The sequence below is a fragment of the Carcharhinus amblyrhynchos genome, chromosome 7 (assembly GCF_965287045.1).
Source record: "Carcharhinus amblyrhynchos chromosome 7, sCarAmb.v2.hapA, whole genome shotgun sequence".
NCBI lineage: Eukaryota > Metazoa > Chordata > Chondrichthyes > Carcharhiniformes > Carcharhinidae > Carcharhinus > Carcharhinus amblyrhynchos.
In genome coordinates this window covers 83,777,473-83,798,567 of record NC_137330.1, presented here as the reverse complement: position 1 = coordinate 83,798,567, position 21,095 = coordinate 83,777,473, and the positions used below count along the sequence as shown (strand labels likewise).

At 40.9% G+C, this 21,095-nt stretch overlaps 1 long non-coding RNA gene across 1 annotated transcript in view; it reads right to left on the bottom strand.

The window, feature by feature from the left end:
* Nucleotides 1-19,757, bottom strand: part of LOC145345524 (uncharacterized) — a 32,716-nt gene extending 12,959 nt beyond the window's left edge. The window contains exons 1-2 of the long non-coding RNA XR_013887077.1: nucleotides 19,688-19,757; nucleotides 18,769-18,899 (exon numbers count right to left, since the gene is read on the bottom strand). This is a non-coding gene — a long non-coding RNA (uncharacterized LOC145345524). The remainder of the gene's footprint in view (nucleotides 1-18,768; nucleotides 18,900-19,687) is intronic.
* Nucleotides 19,758-21,095: the final 1,338 nt, after the last annotated feature.

Genomic DNA, 21,095 nt, shown 5'->3' with positions numbered 1-21,095 from the left:
CTATGCGAATGGAGTGGCTCCATGGGGTATAAACTTGCTGCCCTATTTTAGGATCACAGCATTCACTCTTTTGCCTTTGCCATTGTGTCAACGCTCTTTCAGACTCCCAGCTCAGGCTGCAATCACCCAGGCTGAAATGATGCAATCAGAAACTGAAATCCCAGAGCTGCACAAGGCCATCTAGCAGCTAGGCTGCATTCGCTGGGATAACACTGTGGAGGAACATTACATCAGGGAAAGAAAGACACACAAAAGTTAGACATTAAGGAAATGCACAAAATCACTTCTATTTATATAACTGGATCATAATTTTGATTTAAGATATTACTGTGAAGGCTGTTATGAATGGTTTTTGTATTGTGGGATAGTGATGAAAGGGAAGGTGTGATGGGGTGTCACTGATGGATGTAAATGGTAGGGAATGATGCTTCCGTGGTAAAGAAAAGTAGCTTCATGGAAACAGGAGTCCAGTCAGACAATCCAGGACAACCCATCCAGAGTTAAAAAGTTGACAGGACAGTTTTTCCGCCAACTTCTTGTTCAACCTGAATCACCTTGAGCATTTCTCCAAGATGAGGCAGAGGCCAAATAAATACTGTCAAAAATCTATTGTGGCCTGGAAATTCTGTGGAGATCCCCCCTCCTCCAGCACACTACCAGAACGACGTGGATGCTTTAGAGAGAATGTTTACCAGAATGTTACCTGATCTGGAGGGTTTTAGATATGAGACCACGTTGGATAAACTCGGACTATTTTCACTGGAACGACAGAGGCTGAGGGGGCAACCTGATCGAAGTCTACAAAATTATGAGAGTCATAGATAAGATGGATAGTCAGACTTTTTCACAGGGTGAAAATGTCAATACAAGATGGCACAGGTTTAGAGTGAAAGATAGTAAGTTTAGAGGTGATGTGCGGGGAAAATCTTTCACGCAGAGAGTGGTTGGTGCCTGGAATGCACTGCCAGTGGAAGCAAGCACATTAGCAATGTTCAAGGTGTATCTTGATCAGCACAGTAGCACAGTGGTTAATACTACTGCTTCACAGCGCCAGGGACCCGGATTTGATCCCCAGCTTGGGTCACTGTCTGTGCAGAGTTTGCACATTCTCCCCGTGTCTGTGTTTCCTCCAGATGCTCCGATTTCCTCCCACATACTAAAAGACGTGCTGGTTAGATGCATTGACCCGAACAGGCGCCGGACTGTGGCGGCTAGGCCAGTTTCACAGTAACTTCATTACCGTGTTAATGTAAGCCTTACTTGTGACTAATAAATAAACTTTAACTTTTAACATGAACAGGACACAAACAGAGAGATAGAAACTACATATCAGTGTAGGTTTAATGGGCTCATGGGTCTGTTCCTGAGCTGTTCCCTTCTCTTCACTGTTTAGCTTTTACGCAACTTTCACTCCATTTCCTGGTCATGTTGCAGGGACCACAGACATTGCAACAAAGCCTCCATACCTCATGTACACTTGGATCACATCCTGTTCTCTCCCTCAGTGGAGGCCCCAATCCACTGTACTTCCACTAACTTTAGTGAAAGAGAAACAAAAGCACTTCACCTGAAAATTTCTGGTTGGCCCCTTTAAATAATGCCGAAGGGTAGCCCCCCTCCCGTGCCGCTCCCCCCCCACCCCCACCCCCCCAACTCCCACCACCACCCCCCCACCCCACCCACACACCTCCCCACCACCCCCCCCCCAACCCCCACCCCCACCCTCCAGCTTGCTGTTCCAAAGAACTGTTCAGGTGTTGAATGATTAGCACAGGCATTCAGTGCATATGCACAGTCCAGGTTAGAGAAGCAAGCTGGAACAGCTGTTTGATATTGATACAATTCCTCTCGTGCTGCTAGCGTGAGAGTACCTTTCATACATGGGGCACTGTGTAGGCTGCGCTGGAAGTGGCCAAGAGCAAGACTTTTGGGACTTGGTATCATGAGCATCAAAAGCATTACAGGCCCAAATTTCTCAGCCTGCAACAGTATTGCACCATATAAAATGTATTTGCAGAATAATCAAAAAAACTCCAATCAGATTCCCTCAGGTTTGTAAATGACATTTACTTAATTCTTGAAAAAACAAATGCTCCTTGGTGCATCCTGAAAATTATCCTTGTTTCCCCTATGTGTAGAGGAATACAATGTTCTTCTGTGCACATTATTTTCTCTTCTTTAATTTCTGCAGTCATGTAAGGGAGACTATAGTTTATTAGTTTTTTTAAGTTTTGACCTGACATTCAGTCGGAGAAAGGCTCACTTTCTAAGTCAGGTTGCACTTTCCCTCTCTTGTGGTTGAATAGGCTGTACTTTAAACATTTGGTATTCTATTGCTAAATGTCTCGACTTATTGATGGTATAATGACAATATTCATAAACCCTGAAATATCATTAAACATATAGCAGGCTTTGTAAACACTTAGCTTTTAGAACTTGTGATTCTGATATGGCTCTTTACTGGATTATGTAAATTTAGAATATTATTCTTTTTTATTCATTCACGGGACATGGGATGACTGGCTGGCCAGCATTTCTTGCCCATCCCTGAGGGCAGTTGAGAGTCAATCACATTGCTGTAGGTTTGGAATCACATGTATGCCAGTCCAGATAAGGGTGGCAGGTTTCTGTCCCTAAAGGACATTAGTGAACCAGATGGGTTTTTTCAATAATTGACAATGGTTTCATCATCATCAGTAGATTTCTTTTACTGAATTCAAATTCCATAATCTGCCGTTGTGGGATTTGAAACTGGGTCCCCAGAATATTAGTTGAGTTTCTGGATTAATAGTCTAGCAAAAATACTACTAGGCCATCGCCTCCCTGTACAATTTTTTTCATGAACTGGCTGCAAGGTTACTTATGTGGGTGATGAGTTTGTTTTACTTTGGGTGATATAATAGTCTAACAAAAGTAAAGACTCATTTTCTGCTGGATAATAAATTGATCAATATCCTGCAATGTAATATGAAGAACATTAGTTTATGGACATTTTCAGCTGAAATAGTGGTTAATTTTGAATAAATTTGGTTATCTTGTATAAATTTACAGCAAGCCAAGCAAATGTAACTGGGGATTTGAAAAAAGAAAGGCTTATTGGAACATACTGAGAGACAAACGTTCAACTGTGAAACCCAGTAGAATGTAGTAAATGCCCCAAGGCTTTAAGAACATGCAACACCTGTTGCTTGGAATAAATGTTTTGCTTTTTGAGGGGACTATTACTGTGGGGGATGAATCTTGGTGCTCACTGGGAACTTAGAACTGGCAGAGAAATAACAAAATCATTTTGATTTTGCAGTTAAAATTAACTTTATCTGCATCAAAATAGCAGCAAAATAATGAACAAAAGGATGAAGATTGCTACTAATACAGGTCTGTCATAGATGCATTCCTGACGATGGTAGCACAAGCAACTCCTGAGCCCGGGTATCTTACATATTTGGAAATTGACTTGCACTTTTGACTTTGAGAGTTTTTAATGAGTCTGGAGCGAGTTTTAATTTCAGCTCATTGCAAGCTCTAATTTTCTGTAAGGGAACAATGAAACAGACATACCTGTCAAAGAAAGCCTTCACATAAACATGCCGACTCTAATGGCCAAATAATGATTGTTTTCCTCCATTCATTGCCTTATTTGAAGCCATATGTGTGGAACGACTTACCTCTGCAGCCTGGTAAATAGGCAGGTATAACAAAAGATCCCTTTAAAAAGGAATGTTCATTGACTATACTTTATTTTTTTTCATTTTCCAGTGATTTCTAAGGAACTGGAAGTAAACTGTGTTCTCCCAACACAGCCTCCATTCATGGATATTTTCAGAATATTTTTCTAATTCTCCACATGAGGGTGACATACCTTCACGTGGAAAAAAAATTTCTTTCTGCTATATGTGGTACATGGAAATCATGTGCACAGTCTGTAGGATAGCAGAACCACTTCCTGGTGATGAGAAGAACCGGTAATAAAACTAGACTGACATATACTGTGGTACAGAGGCCTGCAGGGTGTCAACATTTTCAGTTTGAAGAATATTTGCTCGGATGTAAGAAATCTGACTCAGACCAGGGCAAATCAAACCAGCTGATTGCTGACTGCAGTTTGGTACTTATAGGGAAATATATTTATTTTCTAGCATCCCGTTTTTATCAATCACTTAAATAAAGGTTTGGGCTTTTGGAGAAATAGAGAAATTAGACCAACATTTTAAGACAAAGAGACTATAAATTTTCTAAAAAAGCTGGTTGTCAATATAGAAACAGCTAGGGTTTTTTTTAATCCAGAATAAGTGTACCAAGAAAAGTTGAGACCAATTAGTGTTGAAGAGGGTGGGGGTGTGGGGGGGTGGGGCAATTTTGTATTTGAAAGTGATGGGATGACAGAGACGGTTAACAAGTACTTTGCCTCAATATTTACCAAGTTTGAAGTTATGAAAAATAGAGCTTCCATCCATGTAGTGCCTTTCCAAATATTTCAAAATGCTAAACACTGCCAGTGAAATACTTTTGAAGTATAGTCACTTATAATGTGGGGGAGTCACAGCTGCTAACTTGTGCACAGTCAAGTTTAACAAGCAACAGTGAGATGAATGGGCAGGCAATCTGTTTTGTTGGTATTTATTGAAGCATAGGTGTTGATTAAGACAATGAGTGAATTTCCCTTTTCTTCGAATAGGTCACGTGATCTTTTACATGCACCTGAGAGGTCACATCTGGCCTTGCTTTAATGTCCCATCTGGAGACACTACCTTCAATAATCCAGGTCTCGAGTATTGCACTGGAGTGTCAACCTATATTATGTGCTCAATCCCTGAGGTGGACCTTGAACCCATGACCTCTAGCTCAGAGGTGAGAGTGCAACAACTGAACCATGGGGGAACAATTCACAAAAGTAAAATTACAAAAGCAGTTGGAAAGCATGTATGGTAGGCACTACTGGAGATGAATTTGAAAGGCAAACTACTAAAAACATTACTGAAACTAAAATTAAAAAAGATACAAATGGAAAGATAGAAAAGATATATTTATATATCGCGTTCCATGACCACATGATGGTCCAAAGCGCTTTCAAATTAATACTTTTGAAATACAGTCATTGTTGTAAAATAGGAATTGCATTTGCCAAATTACACAATGCAAGATCCCACAAACAGTAACATGATAATGACACAGAAACCTGTTTCTGTGATAGTGATTGAGGGATAAGTATTGATCAAGCCATTGGGGAAAAAGCTCTGTTCTTGGATATGCTGCCATAAGATCTGTTGTATCCACCTGTGGGGGTGTGGGGGGAGGGGAGTCTAACTTTAATTTATCATCTGAAAGGCAGCAGGTGAAATTTAATTCCACCTTCCCCTCAACCTCGCCACCCAAGAGGTGAGTTCAAGGCAAGGCAACCATTTGATTCGGTGGAAGGGTGCGGGGTCTTTCACTTCCTGCCTCATCCCGATTACCCCTAGGGTGGGAAGATGTGGGTGACCTTCTGCAAATTGAGGCCCTTAAGTGGGCAATTAATGCCCAGATAAGGGCTTTTTCCTTCCATCTTTAACTAGCAGTGAGTAAAGGAACACACTACATGGGGAGACCGACTGGGATCGCTCCTTCAAAGGCATTCAGTTGCCTCTTGACATTGGAAAGGAAGGGCCCACAGAGAACCAATCCTCTGACACTCCTCCACTCTCACCAGTGACTCCTTCCCTGTGATTCCCATCCTGCTATCACTTAGCTTTCTTCAGGAATCCTACACCTCAAGTCTATTACCAGCAGCAGCCATTACTCCCAAATGCTCTAATTCACCAGCAGCTCTTGGGGTTGGGATGTCCACCCTACTGGGTCACTGAAGACCCAGTGGAGTTAGCAGTCCCTGCAGCAATAATGCCATTGTCAATTAGCAACTTAATTCCCCCGGGGCTACTGCAGGTCAGGGCACCAGTTTTAGTGACAGATATTAGGGCGCCTGCTTCCTCATTGAATTCCATCCAGTATCTCTGACAGAACCCGTATTCCATAGAGCTGGTGGGCTGCTAAACTACACTCCTGCTCCCTGGTGGGCTCCACACTAAGATAAGTGTGAGACAGGTTAGCACCCGGTGTTATGCTATGTGACTTAGCAGGTGGTGGGTACTTGTACACTGTAGCATTTAAATATTGTAAATATTTTAAATGGATCCTGCAAGGTGCAGATTAATTTGAAAAAAAATGCTGACATACGTTCTTACATTTATCTTATGATGGGCAACATAATCATGGCTAGAAATGTGCCCATGTTCACAGAAATCATAGAATCCCTACAGTGTAGAAAGAGGCCATTCAGTTCATCTCTGCTCAGACTCTCTGACAGAGCATCCCACCCAGACCCACCCCGTGCCCCATCCCCATAACCCCACACATTTAGCCCATTAATCCCACTAACCTACACATCTTGGCTCTCTAAGGGCCAGTTTAGCATGGCCAATCCACTTAACCCTGCACATCTTTGGACAGTGGGAGGAAAGCAGAGCATCCAGAGGAAACCCATGCAGACACGGGGAGAACACTGCAAACTCCACACAGTCACCCAATGCCAGAAATGAACCAGAGTCCCTGGCATTGTGAGATAGCAGTACTAGCTATTATGCTACCAGCTGTAGTGATGGGATTTGAACCCATTTCCCCGAAGCATTGACACGGGCCTCTGGCTTACTCATCCAGTGATATTACCACTACGACACCATCTCCTCAACTTGCCCACCACACTGGGAGTTTTGCCAGTTAGTGCCTGGAAACCCAGAGCTGCACCATCAAATTACACCTTGCACCTTTCTTTCGAAGTGATGTGCCACTTTTACTTAGACATGTGTTATTAGTTCTTCTGGGGGGAGTATTGCATCACTGTCATAACTTGTGTATGCCTTATATATGGTGGACAGGCTTTGGGTGGCCAGGGTGTGAGTAAGGGGAGTTGATGCCCTCGTGGTATTATCGTCAGATTAGTAATCCAGCAACTCAAGTAATGTTCTGGGGGACCCTGATTCGAATCCCTCCATGGTCAATGGTGGAATTTGAATTCAATTTTTAAAAATCTGGAATTAAGAATCTCCTGATGATTGTGAAATCCATTGTCGATTGTCAGGAAAATCCATCTGGTTCACTAATGTCCTTTAGGAAAGAAAATCTGTCGCCCTTACCTAGGTCTGGCCTACATGCGACTCTAGAGCCACAGCAATGTGGTTGACTCTTACCTGCCCTCCAAGGGCAACTAGAGATGGGCAATAAATGTTGGCCTGCCAGCGCCGCCCATGTCCCACAAATAAATAAAGTTATTTGCCACAGAATTCCTAGCCTCTGACCTGCTCTTGTGGCCACAGTATTTATATAGAATGATAGAATCCCGACAATGCAGAAAGAGGCCATTTGGCCCATCGGGTATGCACCAATAACAATCTCACCCAGGCCATTTCCCTGTAATCTTGTGTTTTTACCTTGCCAATCTCCCTGACACTAAGGAACAATTCAGCATGGCCAGTCAACCTAACCTGCACATCTTTGGATTGTGGGAAGGAACTGGAGCACCCGGAGAAAACCTATGCAGACACAGGGAGAATGTACAAACTCCAGAGAGACAATCATCTGAGACCAGAATTGAACCCGAATCCCTGGCACTGAAAGGCAGCAGTGCTAACCACTGTGCCATCATGCCATCTGATGGCTAGTCCAGTTCGGTTTCTGGTCAATGATAATGCCCAGAATGTTGATAGAGGGAGATTCAGTGATGGTAATGCCATTGTTTATCAAGGGGAGACGGTTAAATTCTCTCTTGTCGGAGATGGTTATTTCCTGACACTTCTATACTGCAAATGTTATGTGGTAGCGTTAGCTGGTAATCCAAACCAGTGATGAGTTAACAGATATGGAGGCACATCAATAAGATTCTTTGTTTTCTTTGCCTGAAGGTGGTTTTCCACACAGTGGATTGGAGTCTAGTGATCTGTAAAAGGTAATGTTTGTTTTGTGCCTTTGCCACAGTGTCCACTATAATAGTTTTTGCCTTAATTCTTCTGTTCCTATTTTCTTTTTTTTTCAACATATTATCATCAGTAAAATCCTATCATTCCCAACAAATGACATGCATCCAACATCAGCCATTCCCTCACCAGTCCTCTGCAAAGGCATCGAAAGGGTCTTTCCCTCCAAACTGGGGCATTTTTATAATTATTCTTCTTTGTCTCAACTTCACTCAACTTCATTGAAAAATGTACGCTCACAGTTCGAAGCTTGCTTTTGCCATCATTGCCAATATAATAATTCTTGTTCACCAATTAAGGAAAAAAAAATACTTTTTTATTTTATTTATTAGTGTCACAAGTAGGTTTACATTAATACTGCAATGAAGTTACTGTGAAAATCCCCCAGTTGCCACACTCCGGCGCCTGTTCGGGTAAACTGGGGGAGAATTTAGATGGCCAGTGCTGCAATATATGTCGAAGACTTGTGCATTTAAGGAGGAGTCTGGGGATGAAATGCACATATACTGCTCATTTTGTTTCTTAATAGGGTTTTCAAATTGGGGTGCAAATAATATTCACAATTCAGAGTCGAACAGTGGATGATTACAGGATGAAGTAAACACCAGCATCATTATCAGCTGTCCCCTGATTCAAGGATGATGTCTACACAGGGTTGAAAGTTTCTGCCGTCACTGAATAGGCTGATTCCCAACTCACAGATCTTTGGATCTGCACAGAAGTGCAGGATTCTCTTCATCTTTTTCCTTCTCTGCTGCCAGTCTGCTTCATCATTAATTCTCTTGGACTCAAAGTGTGATGTAGCTTGCTGGACGAGTTGTCGCTGTTTCTTGAACAATTGATAGCAGGGTCCTCCCAGTCATTAATGTCAATGTTGCCACACTTCAAAATGAACTTCAGATCATCTTTGAAGCATTTTCTTTGTCCTCCCCAGAACACTGGCCATTTGAGAGATTGGAAAACAGGACCAAGTGGGGAGGTGCATTTTGGCCACCTGACACTGTCTTGTACATCATGGTTGATTTTGCAAAAGCTTTGCCTGAGTTCTTGTGGGCCCGGTTTCAAGAAGGGCCCAGGCATTTGCCTGATGTTGCTCTCATTGAATCTGGAGAATGTGGTGGAGGCATTGCGGATGGAATTTTTCTAATGCTCTTATGTCACTGACACAGAGTCTAGATCTCACTATTGTACAAGAATGTGGTGACAACTTCTCCTAAGTATACTCAGCCTTTCATTGACTTATGGAGAAATTCTTTGTTGTCAAACATTTACTTGATTTGTAGAAGACCGAGCTGGTGCAACTGACTAAGCATTGGATCTCCTCATCAATGGTGACTTTTTGACAGAAGTGGCTGTCACAATATAGCAAAGTGCTTTACATATTCCAGAGTCTCTCCTTCAATGCCAACATTGAAATTCCATTGAACAACCTCTAGTCACTTACCTTTAAATATACAAACGAGACAACAAGACTATTTTGTTCTTTTAGTCTGATAGCTTCTGTTATCTGCAACTTTGGCCCAGACATCTCCAGTCCATATGTTTGTGGGAATCTGTCAGTTTAGTGTCTGGTCAGCAATCCAAGACAGCGATGAGGCTGAAATGGTAGCTGTCCCCTCTGACACTTGTGCTTGGGCCTCAGGCAGCCCAGCTTGGGTGTGTTCATACACTAATCACACAGCTGCAAGCCAACACTTCAGTTTTGGCAACATTTTTCTTGAAGCTTCTACATCTTATGTATTTAAAATTATAATTAGAAATTTAATGCATAAGTGAGAATGCAATTGCTAATTATAGTACGCAAGCAATCTAGCATGTTAAATGCAAAGAGTATGGTAAATTTGGAAAATATTAGGCATATCTGCACATTATGTAATTTGCAGTTCATACAAATTTTCATCAACACCAGGGCAAAAATACATGGAGAATAGGTGCTGATCAAGAATAAGCATTGACTTGTACCATAAACCCCAAGCTCTAAACTTTACTCGGTTCAGGTTATTATTTGCACTTCTCTACCTCTTCCATTCTTTCCTATACAATTGTAACCAAAACTTCTTGAGTAATACTTCTCTTCCCACCTTGCACTATCACCATGGCGAGTCTCTCCAGGGTGTAAAATTGACCAAATCCTTGACAGCAACATCTCAAGATGAGGTCAGGTTTGCTGAGGATACCCAGCTCTAACTTTCCATCATATCATCCACTCCTTTATAGTTCCTGTGCAGTCTGAATGCTTGCTTGGCATCCAGTCAGGAAAGAGCTGCAATTTCCTGTGCCTAACCATCAGGCAGACCAAAGCAATCATCCTATGCCACAAACTGCATCTTCCCATCATCAACTCTATCTCCTTCCCCAGCCACTGTATCAGGCAGAACCAGACTATTAGCAAACTCAGCATCCTATTCAAACCTGAGCTGAACTTCTGATCCAATATTCTCTCCAGCACAAGGACTGCACAACTGATACCTCTGTAACTTATCCTGTTCTAATTCATCTTCTGCTGAAACCCTCAACCAAGCATTTGCCATAGTCAACCAACCTCACATAATGTTATCCTGTTCAGCATCACAACCTCCATCCCCTCTAAACTTCAGCACATCCTAAACTTTGCTGCCTTTGCCCCATTCCCACAGCAAGTCCCATGCAGCCATCATTTCTGTCCTCATTGACCACATTGGCTTCCAGTCCCTGAAAACTTCAAATTTGAAAGGACTGTTTTTGTGATTAAAACATGCCATGATCTCTCCTTATCTCCGTAACCTTCTATAGTATCACAGCCCCTTGCAAAACACTTAACTCTGACTGCTCATGCATTCCTCCTCCCTTTCCCTGGTTGGTGCCTTTAGTTACCCGTAATCCAAACTCTGAAATTCCTTTCCTCAATCCCTCTGCACTCCACTTCCTTGTGCTTGTTTCAAAGCCTTGTTACAATCACTGCCTTTGATTAAACTTTTATTTATCTCTACTAATATCTCCTATTATATAATGGTGCCCATTTCTCTCTTACATAGTTGCATATGCAGTTTATGACCTTTTTTTCTCAAAATTGCTTACAATAACTGGCAAATTGAACATTTATCAGCAAAAAATAACTGTAAAGCTAAAGGGGAAAGGAACATTAAAACAAATGAAAAACTGATTCCTTTGAAGAAGAAATCTACTAAATTTTTACTTACTAAAGTATATTTAAAGTATTTGATTAATGCATGTTCTTGCTTTTGGGGATCCAGACTGCATTAGCTGGCTGTTTAACCAATGACCCTTGGGATGACTTCTTCTCAGTATTTTGTTCTGTTAGTTTAAGGGATTGAATTGTGATAGATAGTTGCCTCTATCATGTTCTACAGCTGTATGAATTTTTTTTCAAGTATTTTGGAATCAGATTATTTTCACCCAAGAGTCTATTGATGTTTCTGTCTTTTCCAAGAATGCACCAATCCAACTAAACATTGCACATAATCTGCTTATCCCTACCACTAAGCAATGTTGGTTTAACACAAACCAATTTAACTACAGTTGTTTCATGAGATAATAATTCAATTGATCTGCAGGTTTTTATTTCAAACTCTTTCCGAAGCTTCGTACAATCACTTTATTAAATCTATTTTCCATATATACAAGCTGCAGTCTTTCAGAAAGAACAGAGCACCTACTGTACTCGATGAATTAATAGTAAGTGGTTAGATGCACTGTAGAATGAATACATTTGCCAGACAGCATGTAACCAAAATGGATGTAAGATTATTTCAGACTTAGACCCCCTCTGAGCAATTTTTCTTATGCAATCTTTGCCATCATATTGGATTTTTTTTGTAAAACAAGACCAAAAATGGGAAATTGAAGATGTGGAGAAAAACAATCAAAGACATAGGAAGATAAAATGGAATGAGCAAATAGGAAGGAAAGTGGAATCTTCATTCACTTGGAGAAAATATTGCTCCTTCTCCAAGAATCTAAATTTTGAAACCTAGTAATGCTGCTACACTTAACATTATACAATATTTGCAGAATTCTTTCGTTGAGTAAGATGCACCACAATGAAAAGACATATTATATCAAGAACATGCAAAATACAAATCACTGGCAGACTGTAAAGGTAACAGGGCAATAGAACTTCTGGCTCTTAGCTCTATATATGTGACCAGAAGCAGAAAATCAGATTTTACACACGAAGTGATTTGATTCAGGTGTGACCTGTCCAACTCCAGGCCAGGATTAGATTAAAGTTTAGTCAAGTGCATATATTGAAGGACATTTTCTTTCAAGGCGCATGCATTTCGCCATAGGTTTCTGTCCCAAATGTAACTCCTACCGATCAACTTAAGAGTAAATTCTCCTTTCCATGAAGTTGGGAGGAGGATTGTGAAAGGGTGGAATTGGCAGTGGAGCAGGACCCAGCGTGTAGCGTGTAATCCCTGGCTGTCAATCTGCTGCTGCCCACTTCACGTCCTGACTGAAGTTGAAATTTCTGCCTGTCAGGTTCTAACCAATGTAACACGCGATCAATTACGTATGACAATAAAATTTTACATCTTCACCGTTGAAAAGCAATGTTACAAAAAACATCAATAGCGAACTCAATAAATTAGAAAATAAATGGCATTCCTATGGAACCCAATTAAATGGCGCAAGTTATTTTATTTTCCTGCAGGATACAAAATATTGTTCTTGAAGCTTAAGATTCAGTAGGATCAGTAGTTGGAAAACATGGTTCTATTTGTGCCAATTCAAAAACTTCAAAGTGGAGGTTTCTTCATTTCATAGAGTAAATTGTTAATACAGTGATTTTCCAGATGCCCAAGACAGTCTATAAAATCACAGTTGCACCCTTTGTTAGATTTCTCCAGTATTGTTCCTTTTAGGTTTCTATAGGGTCCTGGCCTTGCATGTGTCCCCCTGCGATTTTTATAGACACTCTGCAGTACCATGGAACCACAGATTACATTGTTTGATTGTTACCTGGAACAATGTTAACTTATGTCCGGTTTGTCAGCCCAAGTACAATTTTCAGGTATCCTTTGGTGGAACGTACTCAGAAAACCAGGCTTAAAGCACGTTGCCTTGGTTTGAGAGAGGCTTCTCTTTGACTATGCAAATATCTTCATGCCGATTACCAATTGGGGCGGCATGGCGACACAGTGCCACACAGTGCCAGGGACCCAGGTTCAATTCCAGTTTGGGTCATTGCCTGTGAGGAGTCTGCACGTTCTCCCCGTGTCTTCGGGCTCTCCAGTTTTCTCCGACAGTCTGAAAAACATGTATTGGCTGTGCTAAAGGGATCAGTGTTGGGACCGCAATTGTTTACAGTTTACACAGATGATTTGGAGTTGGGACCAAATGTAGCATGATGACACTCGCAGATGACACTAAGATAGGAGGAAGAGCAAAGTGTGCAGAGGACGCTGAAAGTCTGCAAAGGGATATAGATAATCTAACTGAGAGGGTGAGGGTCTAGCAGATGGAGTACAATGTTGGTAAATGTGAGGTCATCCATTTTGGTAGGAATAACAGTAAAATGGATTATTATCTAAATGGTAAAAAAATTGCAGCATGCTGCTGTGCAGAGGGATCTGGGTGCCCTTGCGCAGGAATCTCAAGGAGTTGCTTTGCAAGTGCAGCAGGTAATTAAGAAGGCAAATGGAATTTTGTCCTTCATTGCTAGAGAGATGGAGTTTAAAAACTGTGAGATTATGTTGCAGCTGTATAAGGTGCTGGTGAGGCTACACTGCAATACTGTGTACAGTTTTAGTCTCTTTACTTGAGAAAGGAGATACTGACACTGGAGGAGGTGCAGAGGAGATTCACTAGGTTGATTCTGGAGTTGAGCGGGTTGGCTTATGAGGAGAGACAGAGCAGCATTCATTGGAATTCCGATGAGATCTTATAGAAACATAAAGGGAATAGATAAGATTGAAGCAGGGAAGTTGTTTCCACTGGCAGGTGAAACTAGAACTGGGGGTATAGCTTCAAAATAAGGGGAAGCAGATTTAGGACTGAGTTGAGGAGGAACTTCTTCACACAAAGGGTTGTGAATCTGTGGAATTTCCTGCCCAGTGAAGCAATTGAGGCTACCTCATTGAATGTTTTTAAGGCAAGGATAAATAAATTTTTGAACAGTAAAGGAACTAAGGGTTATGGTGAGCAGGCGGGTAAGTGGAACTGAGTCCACAAAAAGATCAGCCGTGATCTTATTGAATGGAAGAGCAGGCTCAAGGGGCCAGATGGCCAACTCCTGCTCCTAGTTTTTATATTCTTATGTTCTTATAAATTCTCCCTCAGTGCACTCGACCAGGCACTAGAATGTAGGAACTAGGGGATTTTCACAGTCACTTCATTGCAGTGCTAATGTAAGCCTATTAGTGACAGTAATAAATAAACTTTAAACAATTGCTCAGTTTTCCCCTTCTCCTGAGATTTTCCCTCTTTGCCTCCACCTTTCTATTTTTGGTTGCCAGGTCAGTTCTGCACAAGAGCCATGGAATATCCCAGTGCTCATGAGCTGTGTCAAAACTCATTCAGCATTAAAATCTCACAGATCCAACGCAAATGAAATCCAACTAAGAAAGTAGGCCAGACTTCTTGCCAGCCTAATTGGGTACTGCATTGTGTGTTGTAGTTGGAGGTTGGTCCCCATTGGTTAACACTTCATTCTAAATCAAACAGAATGAGTTTTTCCATTCACAAAAATAATGAATTTTGTTATGTTTCTATGTTAAATATTCTATCATTAAAATAAACTTGAGCAGAAAGTTTTACACAAGCAACAAGTTAGATTCAAGTTATTGTATTCAGATTAGATTATAGACTGAGACTTTATTGCAATCAGCATGATTATTTAGTATCTGGAATAACCTCAGTCACTTCAGGAGGATCTTCCAACTAAATGTATATAATTATATAATGGTTGAATCTTAGTAGATAAAACAAATGTATCAGTTAACCACATGTGTCAAACATGTTTGTCAGTTGATTCGAGAAATTCAGGGTTCTAATCAAAAAGTATGGAGCCTATTCCAGGAATAAAAACAAAAAATGATTCAACAGTACAAGGATAGTCAGAAGCTTTTTCCCAGTTTGGAAGAGTCAATTACTAGGGGGCATATGTTTAAGGTGCGAGAGGCAAGATTTAAAGGAGATATATGAGGCAAGTTTTTACACAGACTGTGGTGGGTGCCTGGAACTCGCTGCCAGGGGAGGCAGTAGAAACAGATGTGATAGTGACTTCTAAGGGGCGTCTGGACAAATGCATGAATAGGATGGGAATGGAGGGATATGGTCCCCAGAAGGGTAGGGGGTTTTAGTTCAGTCAGGCAACATGGTTGGTACAGGCTTGGAGGGCCGAAGGGCCTGTTCCTGTGCTGTAACTTTCTTTGATCTTTGTCCTTTGATTGTTTCCACCAAACTTTGTTAATGGGAGCTCTAAAACATAGTCTCTATCAATACAATTTTAATTAGGGCCTATGATCTAACATTAATGGTATATGTCTTAGGTAGTTAAGATAACTTGAACTGACTTTTCCTACTAGTTTTCCTAATTAGGGGAAAATGGTGACTTAGCGGTAATATCACTCGCCACAGCATACCAACAAGTGAAATTTAAATTGGAATCTGGAACTGTTGGCCATAGATCAATTGTGGTAAAAACCCATCTGGTTCATTAATGTTTTTTAGAGAAGGAAATTGACCACCGTTACCTAATCTGACCTACTTTTGACTCCAGGCCTACAGCAATGTAATTGCCTCTCAAATAGCCTGGCATACCACTCAGTTCAAGGGAAATTAGGGATAGGCAACAAAACATTGGCCTTACCAGCATGCTCACACCCCATGAAAGTGTTAAAACTGCAGTAAGATTTAAAGGGACCACCATCAAGGAAGAACAGGAAAGAATCAGAGGTCAAAGCACCGCCGCATTGCCCTAGACTGGATTTGTAGATCATTTACAAGCACCATTGTCAAAGTGTATATAAAAAAAAGTAAGTGCTCCCTTCTGTGATGCATGGAACTGGAAAACCAAGGGATGCATGATAAGCCCTTAACAGTTTTAAACAGTGATCATCGCAACTGTTTAATAAAGACATGGGGTTTCATTTGCTTAAATTGCTAACCTGTTGTCTTTAGCAGCGGCTGTATCAACATTATGCAAATGGTTGTTAAATCACGCTGCAGGTTCCATGTAATTACATTAAAAATTCTAGCCTGGGAAAAACAAGTTTTCTTTTAAAGGGAAAGTGTATAGATGGAACGGTTCCTTGATTTTAAAAGTCATGTCAATAAGTATGCTGATACTCATAATCATCTGTTCTTCTCAATTAATTCTCCATCAATTTCCCATCTCACCTCAAGTTAAAGATTGTGACTAGACATGTAGAACTATGGTAAATGCACAATTCTGTCCAGAGACAGAATCCATAATATCTGATCTCGGGGGCATCATACCCAGGTGGGGTGACTGTATCCCAAAGATACCTTGGGAGCGAGGCTGATCTCACCTGAAATCCGGGCCCAGTGAGATGGTGAGAGACAAAAAACTGGGCACAAACCTGATTTTCCACCTCTTGCGCGATCTTATTGGCTAGCCCCAGCCATTGATCAATGGGATGAGCCGATAAGAAAGCTCCTATGTTTTTGAGATGGTTTCTTGTTTATTTCAAAGGCACTTAAAGGATTATATATTTTTTTCTTTTGGTTCTTTTGGTCCAGTATGGATGATAGTAAATTTGAATTTAGGGTTTTCTTTGATTGTTAGAGGTCTAATAGCTTTTTATCATTTTTTTGCATTGTTTCTGAGAGCCATACATAGTGTGGTGAATGGCTATGGAGGACACATGGGGAAAGCATGGAGGTGGTATGGCAGGAATGCGAGGGGTTCCTAAGCCCAGACAAAAATTTGGCTCTCTGTTTCCACCTTGTTTTAATACTATTTGCTACCATCACAAGCTCATCATTCAGAAGACAGACTTAGGTGTCTTCAGATCTTGATCTTTGTGACTTCATAAAAAATGAACTGAGCAATACCATTGTCCCAATTGCACAATGAATGCCAGATTTATGTGCTTTGGTAGGAAGAATAAAGAGGTTGAGTATTATTTAAATGGTTACAGGAAGCTGCACATAGAAGGTTTTGGAGGTCCTTATGCACAAATCACCAGAACTGAGCGTGCAAGTTCAGGCAATTGGGAAGACCAATAGAATGTTGACCACTGTTTCAAAGGAAATGGAGTATAAAAAGAGGGAAGTCTTGCTAAACCTAAACAAAACACCAGTTAGACCACAGCTGGAATACTGTGAACCGTTTTGGACTCCTTATCTAAGGGAAAATATATTTGCATTAGAGGCAGTCCAGAGGAGACTGACTGACACTGGACATGGAGGGATTGTTTTATGAAGAGAGTTTGAGTAGGTTGGGCCTGTAATAATTGGAGTTTAGAATAATGACAAGTGACCTAATTCCAGCACACAGAATTCTCAGGGGGCCTGACAGGATAAATGCTGAGAGGACATTTCTTTTTGTGGACGAATCTTGGACCAGAGGGCACAATCTTAGAATAAAGGGTGACCAATTTGTAACAGAGATGAAGAGGAATTTTTGTCTGTCAGAGGGTAGTGAATCTGTGGAATTCTTTATCACGGAGAGCTGTAGAGGTTACGTCGCTAAGTATGTTCAAGGCTGAGATGGACGGATTTTTAATCAGTAAGGGAATCAAGGGTTATGGGAATAAGGCGAGAAAATGGAGTTGAGGATTATATCAGATCAACCACGATCTTATTGAAAGGCAGAGCAGACTCGATGGGTTGAAAGGCCTACTTCTGTTCTTACATTTTTGGTCTCACGGTCTTACAGAATTCTTTCATTTTCTTCAGTAAGCTGTGTTTTACTTTGACAGATACATCATAACTTCTATATTTCCAATTTACACCACAGCTGTCATGTCCTCAAAGAAATCTTTACTTCTGCTGTGTGATTTGGATTGTATTGGAGGTGAATTATACTGGCAACATTATATTGGAACTTACATAATTGTGTATGCCTTCATTTACCTTCAACAGTCTGAGGAGGTGATTAAAATATTTGTGGCATTGTATTGTCATTTTTAGGGTATTTGATATATCACTGATTGGCGTGACACTTCCTGCCTCAAATGTCAAATAGCACTTCATTTCCTGCCTAGTATCATCTCCAAGAACACTTCAAGAATCTCGGCACTTGGTCCCATCAGATATCCCGATGTTGATCCTTTTTTTGGCATTGGGTTTTGGCTTGTCCTGCTGTTGAAGGGTGGACAAGCTGCAACAACCTTTTAACTCCTTTGGCTACATCACATCCCCCACCCCTCACCCCCTGCAGAAGACAGCCACCAGCAGATACACATCTTCAACCTGAAGTACTGAATTAGAGCTTTCCACCCCCACCTTTGGCACCCAGCCCCCCTCGACCATTTCTGTCCCCGCACAAATCCCCACATTTTTCATTTTTACTTCAGAATTTCAGAATCTATAAATTATTATTTTTATCTGCTTCTTCAGCATGTACAGCAAAACAATCATAGAATTCCCACAGTGCAGAAGGGGACACTGCACCAACAACAATCCCACCAAGGCCCTATCCCCATAGCCCCACATATCCCTCACATTAAGGGAGAGTTTAGCCTGGCCAATCCACCTAACCTGCACGTCATTGGACTGTGGGAGAAAACCGGAATATCTGGAAGAAACTGACACAGACACGGGGAGAATGTGCAGACATCACACAGACACTGACCTGCTGGAATTGAATCCAGTTCCTTGACGCTGTGAGGCACCATACCACCATGCTACTGTGCAAAAATTTCCACTTGAGCGTGCCGAGGCCTCACCCTGCTATTTCCCCACAGGGCCAAAGAATATCCATCCCTGAAGGTTTAATGAAAATATTTGAAAGGTAGAGGCTCACCCACCACCACCATCTCACCAGTAAAAGCTGACTATTTAGTACATATGGGATCTTGCTGTGTTCAAGTTAGTGGGATGATTACTTAATAACACTGTGCATTCCTCATAAGTAATTCATTGAAGTTTATTTCAGATTTCCAAAACTATCTTTTTATCCAGTTTACTAGATACAGTGCACAGATACAGCACTCTTTTCTCTCTCTATCTGAAATATCTACTATTAATTTGAATAAACCACAACAAGCAACTGAAATGGCAGTGGTAATTATTTTCCAGAACTGGTTAAAATAGCGTTGTTTATGGTGCAATACCAGCTACACTGTTCACTGATTGACCTATCCTCTCATCTCATATTGGAGAACTACGTCCGCAAATCTGTTCCATCAATTTGTCTTAAAATACAGCAGCACATCAACACTGACTTGTATTGATGTCTAACCAGCTCCTAACATTCTAAAATTGATGGTGCACAATGACTTTGAAACTTCAACCATGCAGAACTAAAGTCTGAAATCCAAAATTCCCAGTTAATCACATGATTTACTAAATTGCATGCATTGTTCCACGTTTGTGTATTTATCCTTCGTCAACCTATTATCTATCAGCAAGCATTCAGTTTAAGTCGGCATTCCGCACAAAGTGAATTTTTAATAAATATATAAATACATATATAAATGATGAAATGCATACACAAAAAAAAATTCATCCAACGCACAGTAGCATCACAACAGTCAAGCTAACAACATTACCAGAAAATATGGTGTAGCGATAGGACTGTGTCCACGTATACAGTCTTGCCTGCGGGGATGAGCCGGTGCTGTACTCTGCTCCTAATAACCTTGACCTGTTTTCCCTGGCTCTGCAGTAGCAGATGTGTCACATCGGCTTAGCGTCTGTTTGTTAATCTATATAGAGAACAGCTAATTTCTGCTCCCATTGCTTTCATAGATATTTCCATTAGTGCTGTAAAATATATTTATTACGAACCTATTTTAACTCTTTGGAGATCACAGCAGCCTTCCAGAGCCATATTTAAAAATAATGCCTAGCTGTGATCTTTTGAATCGTTCCCCCCCACTCCCACCTCTCTTTCATGCTGTAAGCGACAGAAACGTGTTCCAGTCAAGGTTCCCTTTAAAAATTAGTTCTTCTGTGAAGCTTTTTTTACCCAGTGTGCAGTCCCTTTAAATATTTTTGTACAACCGTGCACATGCATTATTTATCACAGAATAAGCCTGCGCAGTACCTTTTAGGCTGTTGTATTTCAATGTAACCATGCTCCTGGCAAGACTATTAGTTCAAAAAGGTAAACTTTGGCCACAATTTGGATGACATATACAATGAACAGGACATAGTCTAGAAATTGCTCATATACAAATGGTTAAAAACAGTTGTCTACTACTTTGTTCGAAGCATTAATTGGTTTAACGTTCTCTTAAAAAAAAGAATTGGTATCCAAACATCTTAAGTATTCATACTCTAATGTTTCTAGTCTTAGACATTTGGAAAGTAAGTTAGCAATTAAATGAAAATATTCTTTAGCGCAAATGTGGCTCATCAAACAAATGCAGTTTAACAAAAGCAGAAAATGCTGGAGAAACTCAGGAGATCTGACAGCATCTGTGGAGAGAGAATAGAGATAACATTTTGAGTCTGTGTGATACAGATCTGAAACAGTGTCTCTATTCTCTTCCCACAGATGCTGTCAGACCTGCTGAATTTCTCCAGCATTTTCTGTTTTTGTTTTTGATTCCAGCATCCAGTTTGCCTTTAACTGCAGTTTAATGATGGATTGCAAATATAAGAACCTAAGAAATAGGAACAGGAGTATAGCATAGAGTCCACTGAGCTTACCCTGCCATTTGATAAGATCACGACTGACCTCGACCAAATCCACAAACTTGCCATATTTCCATTTTTCTTGATGCCTTAGTACTCAAAAATCTATTAATCTCAGTCTTAAATATTCTCATTTGACTATGAAACTGTAATGACTTTAATTAAGCCACTGAAGTTGGTCTATTGGAGTATGAATTCCTTGATTAAGGATCCAATTGATGGGCCAGTCAGGGAGTCTTTGCCTTGGACTGAACTGGGAGTGTCAGTTCCTCTGACACCCGGAGGTAGACTAATGATGACTCTGTGAACTGCGGTTAC